At 53.6% G+C, this 14,531-nt stretch overlaps 1 pseudogene across 1 annotated transcript in view; it reads left to right on the top strand.

Moving 5' to 3' along the window:
* Positions 1-13,421, top strand: part of LOC144243809 (vasoactive intestinal polypeptide receptor 1-like) — an 85,262-nt pseudogene extending 71,841 nt beyond the window's left edge. Inside the window, exons 4-13 of the transcript XR_013338786.1 lie at positions 2,607-2,715; positions 4,074-4,177; positions 4,592-4,724; positions 7,028-7,181; positions 7,691-7,751; positions 7,954-8,020; positions 8,417-8,508; positions 10,923-11,028; positions 11,259-11,300; positions 12,011-13,421. The product of XR_013338786.1 is annotated as a vasoactive intestinal polypeptide receptor 1-like (transcript). The remainder of the gene's footprint in view (positions 1-2,606; positions 2,716-4,073; positions 4,178-4,591; positions 4,725-7,027; positions 7,182-7,690; positions 7,752-7,953; positions 8,021-8,416; positions 8,509-10,922; positions 11,029-11,258; positions 11,301-12,010) is intronic.
* Positions 13,422-14,531: the final 1,110 nt, after the last annotated feature.

Below are 14,531 nucleotides of genomic sequence, written 5' to 3'. Positions count from 1 at the left end.
TCTGGTTGAAGACTGCCTGGGCTGCAGTGAGGGAGCTGGGGGGCTGAGCAGGGCCTACAGGAGGACTTCTCTCTCGTGCTGGGAGCCTCCTGCAGCAGTGAGGTTGAGAGGCCTGAACAGGGAAGGGCTCCCAAATCAGGCACCATCCCAGCCCAATGCCTCTTGCTCCCTCCTGCTTCCTCCAGAACCTCACAGTGGAAAGAGACCCAGGTCCAGCTACTCCTCACTGACTGTCCCCAGCCCCCCAGCTGTCCTTCAATTCCTCAGCCATAAACTAGGGTGCTAAGAACCTCTTTCAAATGGCAGCCAGGAGGATTAACAGAAATAGCAGATGGGGAATCACCTGGTATGTTCCAAGCACACAGCCATGTTTAGAAATAGTTAGTAGGTGTACATGCACAGTGACTCCGCGCCCCCCCCGCCTCGTCCGGCCGCCCTGGGCTCTCAGGACATCTTGACACCTCCTATAGCTCTGTGCTTTCACACAACACAAGTCCTCAGGTCCCTTCAGTGCAGGTGGGGGCAAGGAGGCACCTGAGAAGACTCGGGGTCACACCTACTCTACCTTCTCCTCTCCGTGTGGCCTTGGGCAAGTGGCCAACCTCTTGGAGCCTCACTTCTCAAGGGTGAAGTGGGATTCCCTTCCTCACTGAAGGGTGAAGTGGGATTCCCTTCCTCACTGAAGGGTGGAGGGAACCCAGTGAGACACTGAGCCTAAACCCCTCTGTACAGCAGTGATGAATGAAGAGTTCTCGAACTTGTCATTGTGATGGAGCTGATGATGGTGATGCTGCCGCTGTCGCTGCTGCTGCTGTTGGTGGGGATGGGGACCATGGTGGTGGCCATGATGGTGACGATAGTAATGGGGACCATGGTGGTAGTGATGGGGACCATGATGGTGGCCATGATGTTGACAATAGTGATGCTCCTAGTAGGGGTGCTAATGGTGATGGTGACAGTGATGATACCAGTGATGATGAGGACAGTGGCTGTGGTGCTGTTTAGGAAGAAGCTATAGGGCAAGGACATTAGGACCCATCTTTTTTTTTATTTCTAAGAGAGAGAGAGAGAGTGTGTGTGAACAGGGGAGGGTCAGAGAGAGAGGGAGATACAGAATCTGAAGCAGGCTCCAGGCTCTGAGCTGTCAGCACAGAGCCCAACACGGGGCTCGAACCCATGAACTGTGAGATCATGACCCAAACCAAAGTCAGATGCTTAACCAACTGAGCCACTCAGGCGCCCCAAGGACCCATCTTCTTTCTCAGCTTTACCTCACCTTCTTTCCTACTGTGCTCTCCCTCCTTCTCCTTTCCTCTTCCTCTATCCCTTTACCTCCTCCTCCTGCCTCTTCTCCACCCCCCACCACCCCTGCCTTCCTCTCTCTCTCTTTCTTCCTCCTCCTTCTCCTCCTCTCTCCCCCTTTCTCTTCCTCTCACCGCAATAAGCCAGCTTTCACTCTGGACTCCAGTGCCTCTTTAATGAGTCCTGGGATAGAGGGAGGGGATCTTCTCTGGCTCACCCATTTTCTTTCTTTTTTTCTTTTTAAGTTTATTTATTTATTTTGAGAGAGAGAGCAAGCAGGGCAGGGAGAGAATCCCAAGCAGACCCCACACCATCAGTGCAAAGCCAGATGTGGGGCTCAAATTCATGCCCCTGGGATCATGACCTGAGCCGAAATCAAAAGTTGGAAGCTTAACTGACTGAGACATTCAGGTGCCTCCAGCTCACCCATTTTCTATTCAAGTCCTCTCCAGGGCTAGAGAGTGAGCAGCCTCGAGGTAGCCCTCGTGCCCCATGTGCTCTCGACAGCCCTGTCTCTTTGATACAGCTTTGGGCCCCAAGGACAGTGGAGAATACCCCTGCCCTGGAGTGCCATCCTCAGCCAAGTTCAGCCCCAAGGTCCTGCGGTGTTGTGGTGTCTGATTCTCCGCACAGGTGCCTTTGCCCAGGCAGGTCCCTGCCAGGACTCCCTGCTTCCCTATTTATGAGCATTTCAGACTGGCACCCTTATCAGGTACCCTCCAACCCCATTTCCAGCCTCACCTTTGGTCCCTCTTCAGCAGCACATCTGAACAACACCCAGCGTGGGAGGAAATCAGGCATCAGCCCAGGTAGGCTGACTCCGGAAGAGCCCCTTGGCCCAGCCACAGGGCTGCCATTTGCGCCACCAGGACAGAGAAATCATCTGCCGCACCAGCTCCTGTGGCCCTGTGACAAGGGTGAACATTTAGCTCATGACAAGGGTCGTGGGTCATTCTATACCAAGAATCCAGGCTGTGACAAAGATCACTTTATTATATCTTGCACCCTGGGTCAGTTTCAGGCACAACAAGGGGCAAGACTGAGACTATGAATGTCTGCTATGACTGTTACTCATGGTTAAGGGTCCCCTTGTATCCCCGGAAGAGCTTTTCCCTGCCCCAAATGCCCCTGTGATGCCCTGAGGGTCTAGGTCAGGGCAGCTGGAGCCTGATATAACAGGGGTGCCTGGGGTAAGGCTGAGCTCAGAAACAGCCCAGCCTCATGCCTACTCCATGCACTCACCCTGCTCCCAGCCTCAACCTCTCTCCTCTCCCCACTTTCCCCTTCCCCTCTCCCCTCCACCCAGGTCGAAATGTGAGCCATAACTGCACCAACGAAGTTTGGACGCCCCTGGAGCCTGGCCCCTACCCCATTGCCTGTGGCTTGAATGACAAAGCATCAGATTTGGATGCGGTGTGCCTCAGCGCATCCCACAGTGCCTTGGCCTGCAAGACTCTTCCACTCTCTCCCAGCAAGGAGTAAGGTTGCCATCTGTGTGCAAGCCAGAACTTCAGGGGTCTGCCTTCCCCAAGCCTCCTTCCTCACCAGGCCTGCATTCCAGGGGCTCATCCCCTTCTCTGTGCCTAACAAGGAACAGGAAGAGGACTTTCATGAGGATGACACACAGCAGCAAAAGCTAAAGCAGCCCCCTGCCCCCAGGCTGGGCCACCCCAATGACCAATGGGAGCCTTGCTCCAGCTCTGGAGGGACAGGGAGGGTAGATAGCATCTTCCTAGCTCATGCAGAGGGGAAACTGAGAGGCAGAGCCTCAGTAGCCATCAGGAACAGGGACAGGTCCCCAGTCCCAGGACAGGTATGTGCCCTGGAGCAGGTGAAGCGTGAGTGGTCACTGTACGGATGTGGGCCCCAAAGCCACGTGGGGAAACTGATGGGAAGTGAGAGTATAATTGGAGTCCTTAGCTAGGAGCCCCCTCACTGCTTTGGTGTGGGGACACTAGTATGTATGTGTGTCTGTCTGCTGTGACATTTGTCCTGCCCCCAGACACTCTTCTCAAAGCTTTTACCCCTCCCATGACAGCAGCTTCCTCAGAGGCCTTCAAAGCCCACCAGGTCCTCAGGCAGGATTTAAATCCCACTTAACCACTTGCCTGTGTTCCAGCAGGGTATGGGACATGGAGAGAAACAAGGGCATTGCCCAGTGACCATGGCTCTGCATATGTGTCCATAAGGAGGTTTTTGGGAGGGGGCCAGCAAGAAGCCTTTGGATTCCAGATTAGTCCTGTACCCTCCTGAAAGGCTAGATTGCCCTCCTCTTGCTGAGAGACCTAAAGGAGATTTTGGGGTATCATCTTTAGCATTCTAATTCCCTGTGTGGCTTTCTTGCTGCATGGTGGGAAGTCCTCATGTGGAGTGTGAAGGGCACAGTGTTGGGCTGCCAGGGGCCCAAGGCCAAAGTTGGCATGGAAGGGGTGCTGGATGCATGACTGCAAAACAGGCAAATGGAACCCGTGAGGTCTTTGCCCTTTCCTTCACTGGCATTTCCCTCATGAAAGAGCAGAGAGGAGGCTTAAGTCAACCCCCACCCCACCCTGGGAGGCAGTCCTGTCCCGTCTGTGGAAACCTAGGGGAGGGGGGTCAGAAGTCCAGGGACCGAAGGGCTCAGCTACTCTTGGGACCCCTGGGTCTCTTCATCTGCCAGGACAGGGATGGGAGGCAGGGCGTGTAAGGCATGCACCCTTGTCAATACCTGCTAGGTGAGCCCACACCCCCGTAAGACCTCCCCTCCCCCCCCACCTTCTTCCTTCTAGCAGCAGCAGTCAATGTTCTACATTTCTCTGAAGACCGTCTACACCGTTGGCCTCAGCCTGTCCCTCGCTGCCCTTCTGGTTGCTACAGCCATCTTGAGCCTGTTCAGGTGAGGTCCAGCCACAGCAACAGGCCTCAGAGCAGTCCTAGCCAGGTCACTCCTGTGCTCGAGCCCAGCCTGGCCCAGTCATGCTCTGGCCCCCTTCCCTGTCACCCCTGGGCAGCATAGAGTCCCTGTCCTGTCCCCCTACCAGGCCAACCTCCTCTGGCGAGAACAGGTTGCTCAAAGCATGCCACCTGTCTCGGCCTAGTCCCCACGGGATGGCCCTGCACCTGGAGGTAGGGCACCAGAGGAGGGCAGGCTCAGAGGCTGAGGCACTTGGAGGCCAGTCTACACCTGGGTTGGGGGGCCCTGGGGGTGGGGCCTGCATTTGGAAGCCTTATACTCTCCCGCCCGACACTTGCTCAGAGCACCAGACAGAGTGGCTGGAGTGGGGGTCCCAGCTCTGTCCGCCTTGCACAGGAAGCTCCACTGCATGTGGAACTACATCCACATGCACCTCTTCATGTCCTTCATCCTGAGGGCCACTGTGGTTTTGATCAAAGACTTGACCCTCTTCAACAGCGAGGACGTAGGCTATTGTGCCCAGGGCTCGGTGAGGACCCCACCCAGGCCCACTTCTCTCTCCCTCTTCACCTTCACTTTCTCACACCTCGGTCCTTCTTCCCATGCTCCTCTTTCCTCTCTTCTCCTTCCTCCTCTCCCTCCAAACCCAACGGCCAAACCCGTACCCAACTCCATCTGCAGCTCCTTGAATCCCACCCCCCTCCACCACCTGGGAGCTCACAGACCTGCCCTGCCCATGACAGATGTCCCTCCTTAGTGGGAAATGCAACACTTCATAGCCAGAATCCATACTCCCCCATCCCTCCTCTGTTGCTAACTTCTGGAGTCATCTTTGGGAGCTCCCTGCCTCAGTTTACCCATCTTGCAAGGACGTCCAAGCTCCCATCCTACTCCGCCACCCCTACCACCAGCTGGAGACTGTCCAGAGACACACACAGCCCTCCTCTTCCCTTCTTCCCCTGCCATCAGTCCATTCTGCGCCTTCCTCAGGAAGGGAAGTTAAGAGAGTGTCTAAGGAATTAATTGCCCATCACTAAGGGATCCATCTCCAAATGATCGTGAGCTCTCGGCCCCCTCCCTGAGTGCTCTCGGAGCTAAGGCAGAGAGGTCAAGACCAGCCCTGGCTCCTACCCATTCCTGTGGCCAGTCACTCTGCTTCATGAGGCACTACCTCAGGGGCAGCAATACCTTCTCCTCAGAGAATGGACCGATGATGGTGGAGTCTCGCATGTAGCAAGAAGGAAGGGAGACCCAGGTGACTGCCCTGGCCAATCCCAGAGCTCCTCTGAGTATCCCACCCAGGAGGTGGGGCCCATGAGCTGTGGACCAGGGAAGCCAGGAAGCCTCCAGCACACTTGTTAAAGATAACTGTGGAGACTGGCTTTCCAATTCATTAGCAGCTCTCTGAAGCTCTTCTAAGTCAAGAAGCACAGATAATTGTCCTGTTAAAGAGATGAGCTATTCTATTTGCAAGGCAAGTGGGGGGAGGATGGGAGGCACAGGCCCGCCTGTAGCTGGAAGGACTGAAGTGGGACCGGAAGGAGCTCACAGCCACAGAAAGAGGAGAGCAGACTACTCTCTAAGGATGTCTCAAAGCCAAGGGCACAGGAAGGATGGGTGGGTATCTGTGTTCCAGGGAGGAGTGGAATCTAGAGGGCTTCCTGGAGTGGGAGGGCTTTAAGTTCTGGCTCACTGGTATTGGGACTTGATCTGAAATGGAAGACTGTTTCTGGGAAAGGACAGAGGACAGAGGTCTTCCAGTAGTGCCAGGTGGGCCACCCAGAGCCCCCAATTGCCCTACTTCTATCTCCTCTTGCCTCTTCTTGATACTTCCATCAGGGCCCCACTCCACAGCCCATAGCCCACTACTCATATATTCAGGGAGCTCTTGCAAACCCAAGCAAGAATTCTCCCTCATACCTCTTCCAGCCACCTTCCATTCTAATTGAAATAAGGTGAATGAGTAGGTGGGGCAGGGGTTAAGTGAATGGATAGGTAGACAGATGGCTGAGTAAATAGGTGCATGGATGGCTGTATAGGTGGAAGGATAGATGGGTAAAGTAAGAAAAATTGGATAGATGACAGGTAGAGGGGAGGATGAGTAGATAGGAGGATGGATGAATGGATGGATAGATAGTGAGGTGTGGGTTGATAGTGGATGTCTAGTAGGTGGATAGGTAGAAGAATGGAGAGATAGATAGGTGAGTCATGGCTAGACTGTTAGATGGGAAGATTAAGAAATAAATGATCAGTGGATGCATGGACCATAGATAGATAGGTGAGCTGGTAGTGGATACCTAGTGGATAAATAAATGGATAGGTGGGTGGGTGGGTGGATGGTTGGATGGGTAGGTGGATAGATAGACATATAGAAGGAAAATGAATAGATGATAAATTGATGGATGGATCATTAAAATTGGATGCTTAGGGGTGCCTGGGTGGCTCAGTTTATTAAGCATCCATCCTCAGCTCAACTCATGATCTCTAGGTCCATGAGTTCGAGCCCTGCCTTACACTCTGCAGACAGCTCAGAACCTGGATCCTGTTTCAGATTCTGTGTCTCCCTCTCTCTCTGCATCTCCCCTACTCATACTGTTTCTGTCTCTCAAAAATGAATAAATATTTTACGAAAAACTGCACGCATATCCCCAAATGTCAGATGATCTAAAATCAAGGATAATGGGAAAACCACCGGGTATATTTCTAAAGGAACAATGCAAAAACAACAAAGAGATTAAGTTGGCCATGCTGCACTGGTGTTTGTTGCCCCAAACAGAGATGTGGGCAAGCAGAGGACCCCAGTGAGCCTCTTCTCGGTTCCTTCCCCTGCAGGTGAACTGTAAGGCAGTCATGGTCTTTTTCCAGTACTGTATCATGGCCAACTTCTTCTGGCTGCTGGTGGAGGGCCTCTACCTGCACACCCTGCTGGTGGTCTCCTTGTTCTCTGAGCAGAAGTACTTCTGGGGGTACATACTCATCGGCTGGGGTATGGTACTAGGGAGGGCTGTCAGGCTGGAAACAGAAGGGGCAAGGCCTGGGGAGCTCACTAGGGGGTGTGTCAGCCCTGCCTGCACTCTTAGGTCTCCCTGGGCTACAGGGCCTGCCTACCAGGCTCTATCTAGGCCAAGAGTTGAAAAATGTCCCCCCAGTGTCTGACCCCAGGGTAGGTGCCTTCAGATTGTAGCTGAAACTAGGCCTGATCTGTGGGACAGACAGTTTCTGTGGGCATCCATTTCCCCTTCAGCCTTTGAAACACAGGGCTACTGCTAGTCTGTAAAGTGCCCCTGTCAAATTTAAGAAAAGACCCTCTTTTTAGGTGGATACAGCCCTTCAGGCATAGCACTCCACCCCTTTAGTAGAGCAAGCATCTTTGAACAGTGAATGGCCTGTGCAACCACAGGTGGCAGCCCCAGAAACCTACTCTCCTCTCCCTCCCTTTCTCCTAAATCTCTGCCTTGTGCCCTGTTCTCTTTTTCTCTTCTTCGGCCCTGACAGGGGTGTGCAGCACCTTCACCATCATGTAGACAATTATCAGGCTCTATCTGGAGGATATGGGGTGAGCTGCTTTCCCTCCCTCTCCCCCAGGCTGCCATCATCTGGGGAGATCCCCCAGGTGGGATGAGGGGAAGCCAGGAGGCACAGACCCTGGGACTGTGGTGTCTAAAAGGGTAGGGGGCAGAGCTGCAGCACCCAGCAGGACCTCTGACCTGACTGAGGACAACAGTTCTCATTCCTCTCCCACCCCATGCCCTGTCCAGATGCTGGGACACCATCAACACCTCATTTTGGTGGATCATAAAGGCCCCCATCCTCACCTCCATCTTGGTAAGGCCTCCTCCCACCATGTAGAGATAGGGAAACTGAGGCCCAGACTGGGAAGTCACTTACTTCAGGTCACACAGGAAATTCATGTCAGAATCAGGACAGAAACATAGGCTTCCTAGCGCCCCTAAGCAAGATCATCAGCATCCTGATCATCCTGATCTTCAGTGATAGGGAAACTATCACTTCCTGCTCTAAGATGAAGAAAACAGATTGGGAGAGCCAGTCCCTAAAGATGTGAAGTAAAGTTCCCAGATGACCACCCAAAGCAGGGGAAGCTAGGGAAGAGATAAGACAGACAAACAGCAGGGTCCTGGGGAAGAAACCAAGCCATCAGTCCGGAGAGCTAGGCACCTCAGCCTTCCCTCTCTGACCACTAACCTTGGCCCCATCTGCCAGGTGAACTTTATCCTGTTTATTCGCATTATCCGAATCCTGGTTCAGAAACTTCAGTCCCCAGATGTTGGGAAGAGTCACAGCAGCCCATACTCGTCAGTGTGCTCTGGCTTCCTCGGTGTCCCCAGCCCCGGTCCTCAAACCTGCCCATGTGTCTTTGACGTTTTCCGGGAACTTAGGTGACTCCAGAGTCACCAAAAAGCCACCTTGATCTTGCCCATTTCTACCCTCAAGATCTGGCTCAGCCCACAACTGTCCCCTGCTCCAGCCCCATGCTCTCCAGGCTCATAAACCTTGTGCCCGCTTCTCCTGCAGTCACTTACTTAGCAAGTGACCCACATACTTATCTGCTGCCAAGCCAGGGAGCTTGAGAAGACAACAGATAACCTGTGCCCTATTCACACCATGTGCCCAGTCTCTGGAATGTGCCTGGCACAGAAAAGGGACACAATAGATGCATGCCCTGGGGAAGCCCCCAGCTGCACAATGAGGTTGCCGCACTCAGGATTCAGGAGTCCCCAGTAATAGGAATAGCAGTTTGCAAGTGAGGTGTGTCCTAAGGGGTTTCCACACATCATCTTATGTCATCCACACAGTCCCATATAAACTGTCGACATTTTACAGGTGAGGAAACTGACCCTCAGTCCCTCCTCTTCAAGGGTGGGAAGCACATGGCCATGGCAGGGGGAGGGCACAGTGTGCCTGGGACAGTGGCCATGCTCCTTGCTTGGATAGGTGTGTGAGCTGCCCTCTGCTCTTGGGAGGTCTGCGGAAACAAGAAGGTTTTCATGAGAACAGGGCTTGAAGACAGAACTAAAGAAACATGGACAGGGTGACTGTGGGGAGGTGAGTAGGGGTCTGCGTGCCATCAGATGGGAATAGAAGACTGATTATCGATGCTGCAGAGATGGGACAACCCTGAAGTGTCCCATGAGGGCCTCCCAGTCCTGGGATTCTGGACTATTCTTGGCCTAGCTTCTCTTGGGAGAGTCTTGTGCTGTGGTTCTAAGACTCTTAGCTAGAACGTCACCAGCTGCTGGATTTAGGATTCTATTCTGGAATCTTGTGATTCTCTCTGATGAGACTAAGACTCATGTTCCTAGTGTGACGGCATTCTCCCCCGCTGCGTGCGTAGGAGGAACTTCCCTTCCAGTCTGAGAACAGGGTCTGTAGCCTGCCGGGGAGCAGTATAATAGACCTGTGCATCCTTATCCTCTGCTTTGCTAGCAGGGCCCAGTTTGCCCCAATGGAAAACTGCTCCAAAGGGCTTGAATCTGAGGCAAAGGAAGCTGGTCATCACCAGGTCCACATGGGTGAGATAGAAACTGAACAGCTGTTGGCAGGCAGGGGGCGGAGGGAACAGGAGATGGAGCTCCCCGCTGAGGGGCTGTCAGTTCCCACTCTCCACCTCCCCATAAGCCTTCAATTTAAAGAAAGCCTCCATCTGTCAGCGTCGGGCATGTGGGATAGAGTTGTGGCCAAAGAGGGGTGGGCAGTGCTTAGGAGCTTGGCATGGCTGGGAATCAGGCCCAGGAAGGAGCATGAGGGGCAAGGCCGTGGGACCTCAGGCCCAGGACTAGGCTTCCCTGGACTGACTGCCAAGGCAGAAGAGATCAAGGCGGAAACACCCTGCCCCTCAGACCTCTCCCAGCCAGGGAACTGTGAGCTCACACTGCCTGGGCCAGATCTGAGGTCAGGTGGCTGGGAGGCCTGACCAGGATGAGCCCTGCTCCGCAGGAGAGGGATGAGAGGGATGAGTCATTTGGAATGAATATCGACCCTCTCAAGCACACAAGGCTGGTGGAGGAAGAGCTGGTCCTTCAGAGCCTGCTGAGAGTGTGTGCATGGGTGTGGGGAGGCTCGGAGGGAGGGATGCAATCTCAGAAAAAGTGGCAACTTCTAGAGAAGTGGACAAAAGAGAAGCCAAAGACAGAGCTGTACTAAACTGGAGAGCTCAGCACTCTCCCAGGTGGCCTTGGGCAAATGTGGTCAGCACCCCAATTACAAAGTTTTCCTTCCCATATGTCCTCATCCCTAGTAGAGAATTAGTCTCTCGTGGATGCACTGCACTAAATAACACCCAAAGTAGTTCTGAGTTGCCAGTGGACCCTCATTTCCATAATTTTTCATGTTGAGCATACATTTATCCCATTGTAAAGATTAGGGAAACAGACCAGGAGAGAGGGAACCAGGATCTCCTGTAGGCTGAGAGCATCTCTCCCTTGGCTGCCACAGAGCCTGAAATACCAACTCTCATCCTCGGGGTTCAGCACTGGCCTCCTCTATGGCCTCTCCTCCAGAAGCGCGAGAAAAACAGTTTCCTTCTCCTTTATGGTTCTCTTTAGGCTAGGAGACCCGGAGGTGGTGGGGAGAGGGATGAGGATAGAGGCACTGCATATATGGAGCAGGAACACATCAGCACATTATATGGAAGCCAGCAGCCCATCCTCACACCCTGGTCTTCGTCCCTACCTCCTATACCCACTGTCTGTCCTTCCCTTGTCCCCAGGAGGCTCGCCAAATCTACTCTTCTTCTGATTCCCATGTTGGGAGTGCACTACATCATGTCGCCTTCTTTCCCAGTAACTTTACAGCTCATCATGGGGTCTTTCCAAGTATAAACCATCAACCAAAGTCTGTGTCCTCTCTGGGCTTTAAGAGAATTGGAGTCTTGGACCCTTGCCACTAGATTCCATTTTCCCACCCACTTTAATAAGTCCTGATTAAGACTTACTGTATGCTTAGTCCTTTGGTTAATCAGGGGAACATAGGGACAGGGGTGGTACAGGGGCAGGGGTCTCCTGGAGTCTGTCTACCTCACCTCCCCTACCCCGTTCCTCCCTAGGGTTTTGTGGTGGCCATCCCGTACTGCTTCCTCAATGGTGAGGTAAGCCACTCCCAGACCTTGGGGATCAGGCAATAGCACTCAGGTTTCAAGGTCTGGAAACATGAATGGGATATGTGCAGAGCAAGGATGGGTTAAATTTTAAGATTCCAAGTGTGGTTCTCAGACTAGAAAATAGGTGATGGCCCATAACTAGGACCTTGTTAAAAATGCTGATTTCTGCCCTCTGCCCCCCAGACCTGCTGACTTAGAATCTGTGTGTTAACACACACACACACACACACACACACACACACACACACACACACACACCTGGGACACCTGGGATTCGTGTGCACATCGGTTTGGTTAAGTGGCGAGTGGGGATAGGGGAAAGGGGGTGGGCAGCCAGTGGAGGTTGAGTTACTGTGGAGCCCTGGTTACAAAGCACAGCAATCTATCCACTCAGAAGAGCTCGTGTGAGCTGGAGGGCAGCGATCAGAAGAATGGGGATTTGGCCACCCTGGGGAAGCATCCCTTGCCCTCCCCAGACCTCATTCGCTGTTCTTCTCTCTACCTCCTACCTCCTCCAAGGCCTTGATTTAACCCCTGTCCCTAGTGCACCGTGCACTAGCCAAGGTAGCATCTGGGTCTCTCAATTTAGACTCCCCTAGAGGATCCGACTGGCTGCTCAACACACTAAATCCAGAGCAGCCCAGTCAGCCACGGAGGAGGCTTCCTAGGAGCAGACTTGAATACCTCGCTTTTCCCAGGTGCAGGCGGAGTTGCGGTGGAAATGGTGGCGTTGGCACCTGCAGGGCTTCTTGGGCTCGGATCCCAAATACCAACACCCCTCAGAGGCAGCACCAAGGGCACATGCAGCACGCAGGTCTCCATTCTGACCCGCATCATCCCGGGCACACGCCGTTCCTCCAGCATCCAGGCCGAAGTCTCCCTGGTCTGACCACCAGGCGCCCATGGGCCTCCACTGGCCGTTCCTTCCACATCTCCCACCCTGGGTGGCACTGGGTACTGAGGCCTGCCGGGGGACACCAGCCCCAGGCCTGGGCTCGGAGGCTGACCCGGTCCCCACGCTACTGCCCGGACGCCCCTAAAGAACTCTGCCCTTGCGCTTTCCTGAGAGTAGGGTGCACAGATGCGGGAGCCGCTTCTCTGCAAGTAGGGGTGCTGGGTGCTCCCACCTGGAAGATGTGGGGTGGAGCTCAGCCATCAGAGTCCTCGTCCACCAATCAGGGGCAAGAAACCCACATGCTCTCACCTAACTTGGCATTGGTAGCTCTCAGGCGCCCTCCAACGTAGGCAGGGGCCCATCCCTGGACAATGAATGTGGGAAGTGGCTGTTGCCAAGGACACAAAGATCTTGCACCTAAAGGTCACCCGCTGCCACCATCACCTCAACAGAGCCTGAAGTTCCACCGTCCCTGTCAAGATTCTTCGAGCTAAGCATCATTATCATTAAGACATCTCTTCCAAGATGCAATCGCCTCCTCCGGCATCGTCTTTGGAGCAGCTAGCTCCTCCGAGTGGAGGAGTTTCTCTGCCTCAGGCAGGTGTGGTTTTACAGGGAGTTTAGTTCAGGGGGGCACAGGTCTCTGCATAGTCCCTGCTGAAGTGGAGTGGTCCCAGGGTGGCTGGAATGGTTGGGACTTCCACCAGCCCTCCCATCTCTACAGGCAGTGGGAGTGCCCCTTGGCTGCCCACCAGGTGTGCCAACGATTAGAATCAGGCTGAGAGATGTGCAGTCATGGGCCCCTTAATCCTCACATCAACCCAGCAAGATGGGAACAACTGTCCCTATTTCACGGGTCAGGAAACCAAGTCTCAAAGAGAGGTACCTCGCCTTGTCACACAGATAAGGCTTGATCTCAGATCTGTCAGATGAGAAAGCAAAGGCACAAATTCTTACTGCTGCTTTTTATATATTGTAACAAGCTTCATCCTCTTAGTTATGTGATTCACCGCAAATATTATTGCCACCATCCCTGCAACCCCATTCCCACCGGAGCCACACTGGAGTATGGCTGAGAGGTCCTTGAGCCCCTGTATTGTCTGGACAAGAGCCTGGTGGTTGTGACGTCCTGTGTCAGCCCTGTACCCTGTGGCCACATGGCTTTCTGCCCATGCTTCAAGCAGAAGACCCCCCTCAGGACTCCAAACAGGCTGTGCAACAATAAATGTTGGATTGAATTGACTTGGTTCCCCTGGTGGTTGATGTTCCCTCGTGACCTAAAATGGAGACCAGCTCTCAACTTTTGGCCATTTCCCCACATTCAGAGGAGGGGAGGTCACAAGCATCACTGAAGCCAGATGTCACCACCTCTCTGGCTTGGGATGAGAATTCTACACTTCCGGGTGAGAAGCACAGACTTCTAAATATCTTCAATTCATGTCTCATTGAGTGATGTCCCATGTCTTCTGAGAGCGGTGAAGTTATGCGCGGTTCTCATTGTGTCCCCTGATCTTCTAGATCCAGCCAAGAGGAGGCAATTCCATTAGATCAGTACTAAACAGCTGTCCGAGCTGCCCGCAGTCCCAGAAATGGTTAAATGGGAGCATTTTGCAGGCCACAGTGATTCCTGCAGACAGGCGTGTATGGGGTATGAGCTGACCATGTTGAACTGCCCAGGGTTCAGCTAAGAGGAGATAGAGAGAGGACAGAGCAAATATCACCAGAATGAGTGACAGAGCCAGTACGACCCAGGCAGTAAGACAAAGTCAGTGATATCAATTAGCAAGAGGTCTCCAAAGCCATTGCCTGACCCCTTGGCTTCCACTTCCTGCAAACCTGCAGGGGGCTTGTCTTGTTTGGGAATGGGAGAGGGATGCCAACTGGTAAAAAGAAGCTAGAAAAGGCTGACAAAGCCTCAGATCTGCTTACAAGTCTCCTTCGAAGCCTTTCCCTACTCAGTACCATCCCAGAACCCATCACCAAATGACAGCCCCAACCAACCCAGCAGCCTGTGGGGGCCTGAGTCAGGGGTCGTCAGGCCAGACTCAGAGTGACCATGAACCCAGGGGTAGCCCCAGGCACATACCCTTGGATCAGTGGCCCAGCAGGTCTGACTGTGGCAAACTCCATCTAGAGTCGCGTGCCATCCCTGCCCTGTGCATGGCCAGCTGTAGGACAGAGGAAGGAATGTCCCTAGCTTTGGTTTCAGACACACTCTGGCCTGCTGGAGGGAGAGAGCATTCTCAGCATTCACCATCCCTTCTCTGCCCAGGCCAACGGTGCTGACAACTGATGGGGTGAGGAGAGCTGGGCATGGGCACTCG

The sequence above is a fragment of the Crocuta crocuta genome, unplaced genomic scaffold (assembly GCF_008692635.1).
Source record: "Crocuta crocuta isolate KB4526 unplaced genomic scaffold, BGI_CrCroc_1.0 scaffold470, whole genome shotgun sequence".
Classification (NCBI taxonomy): domain Eukaryota; kingdom Metazoa; phylum Chordata; class Mammalia; order Carnivora; family Hyaenidae; genus Crocuta; species Crocuta crocuta.
Note: the sequence above shows the minus strand (reverse complement) of the source record. Positions and strands in the feature narration are given on the sequence as shown.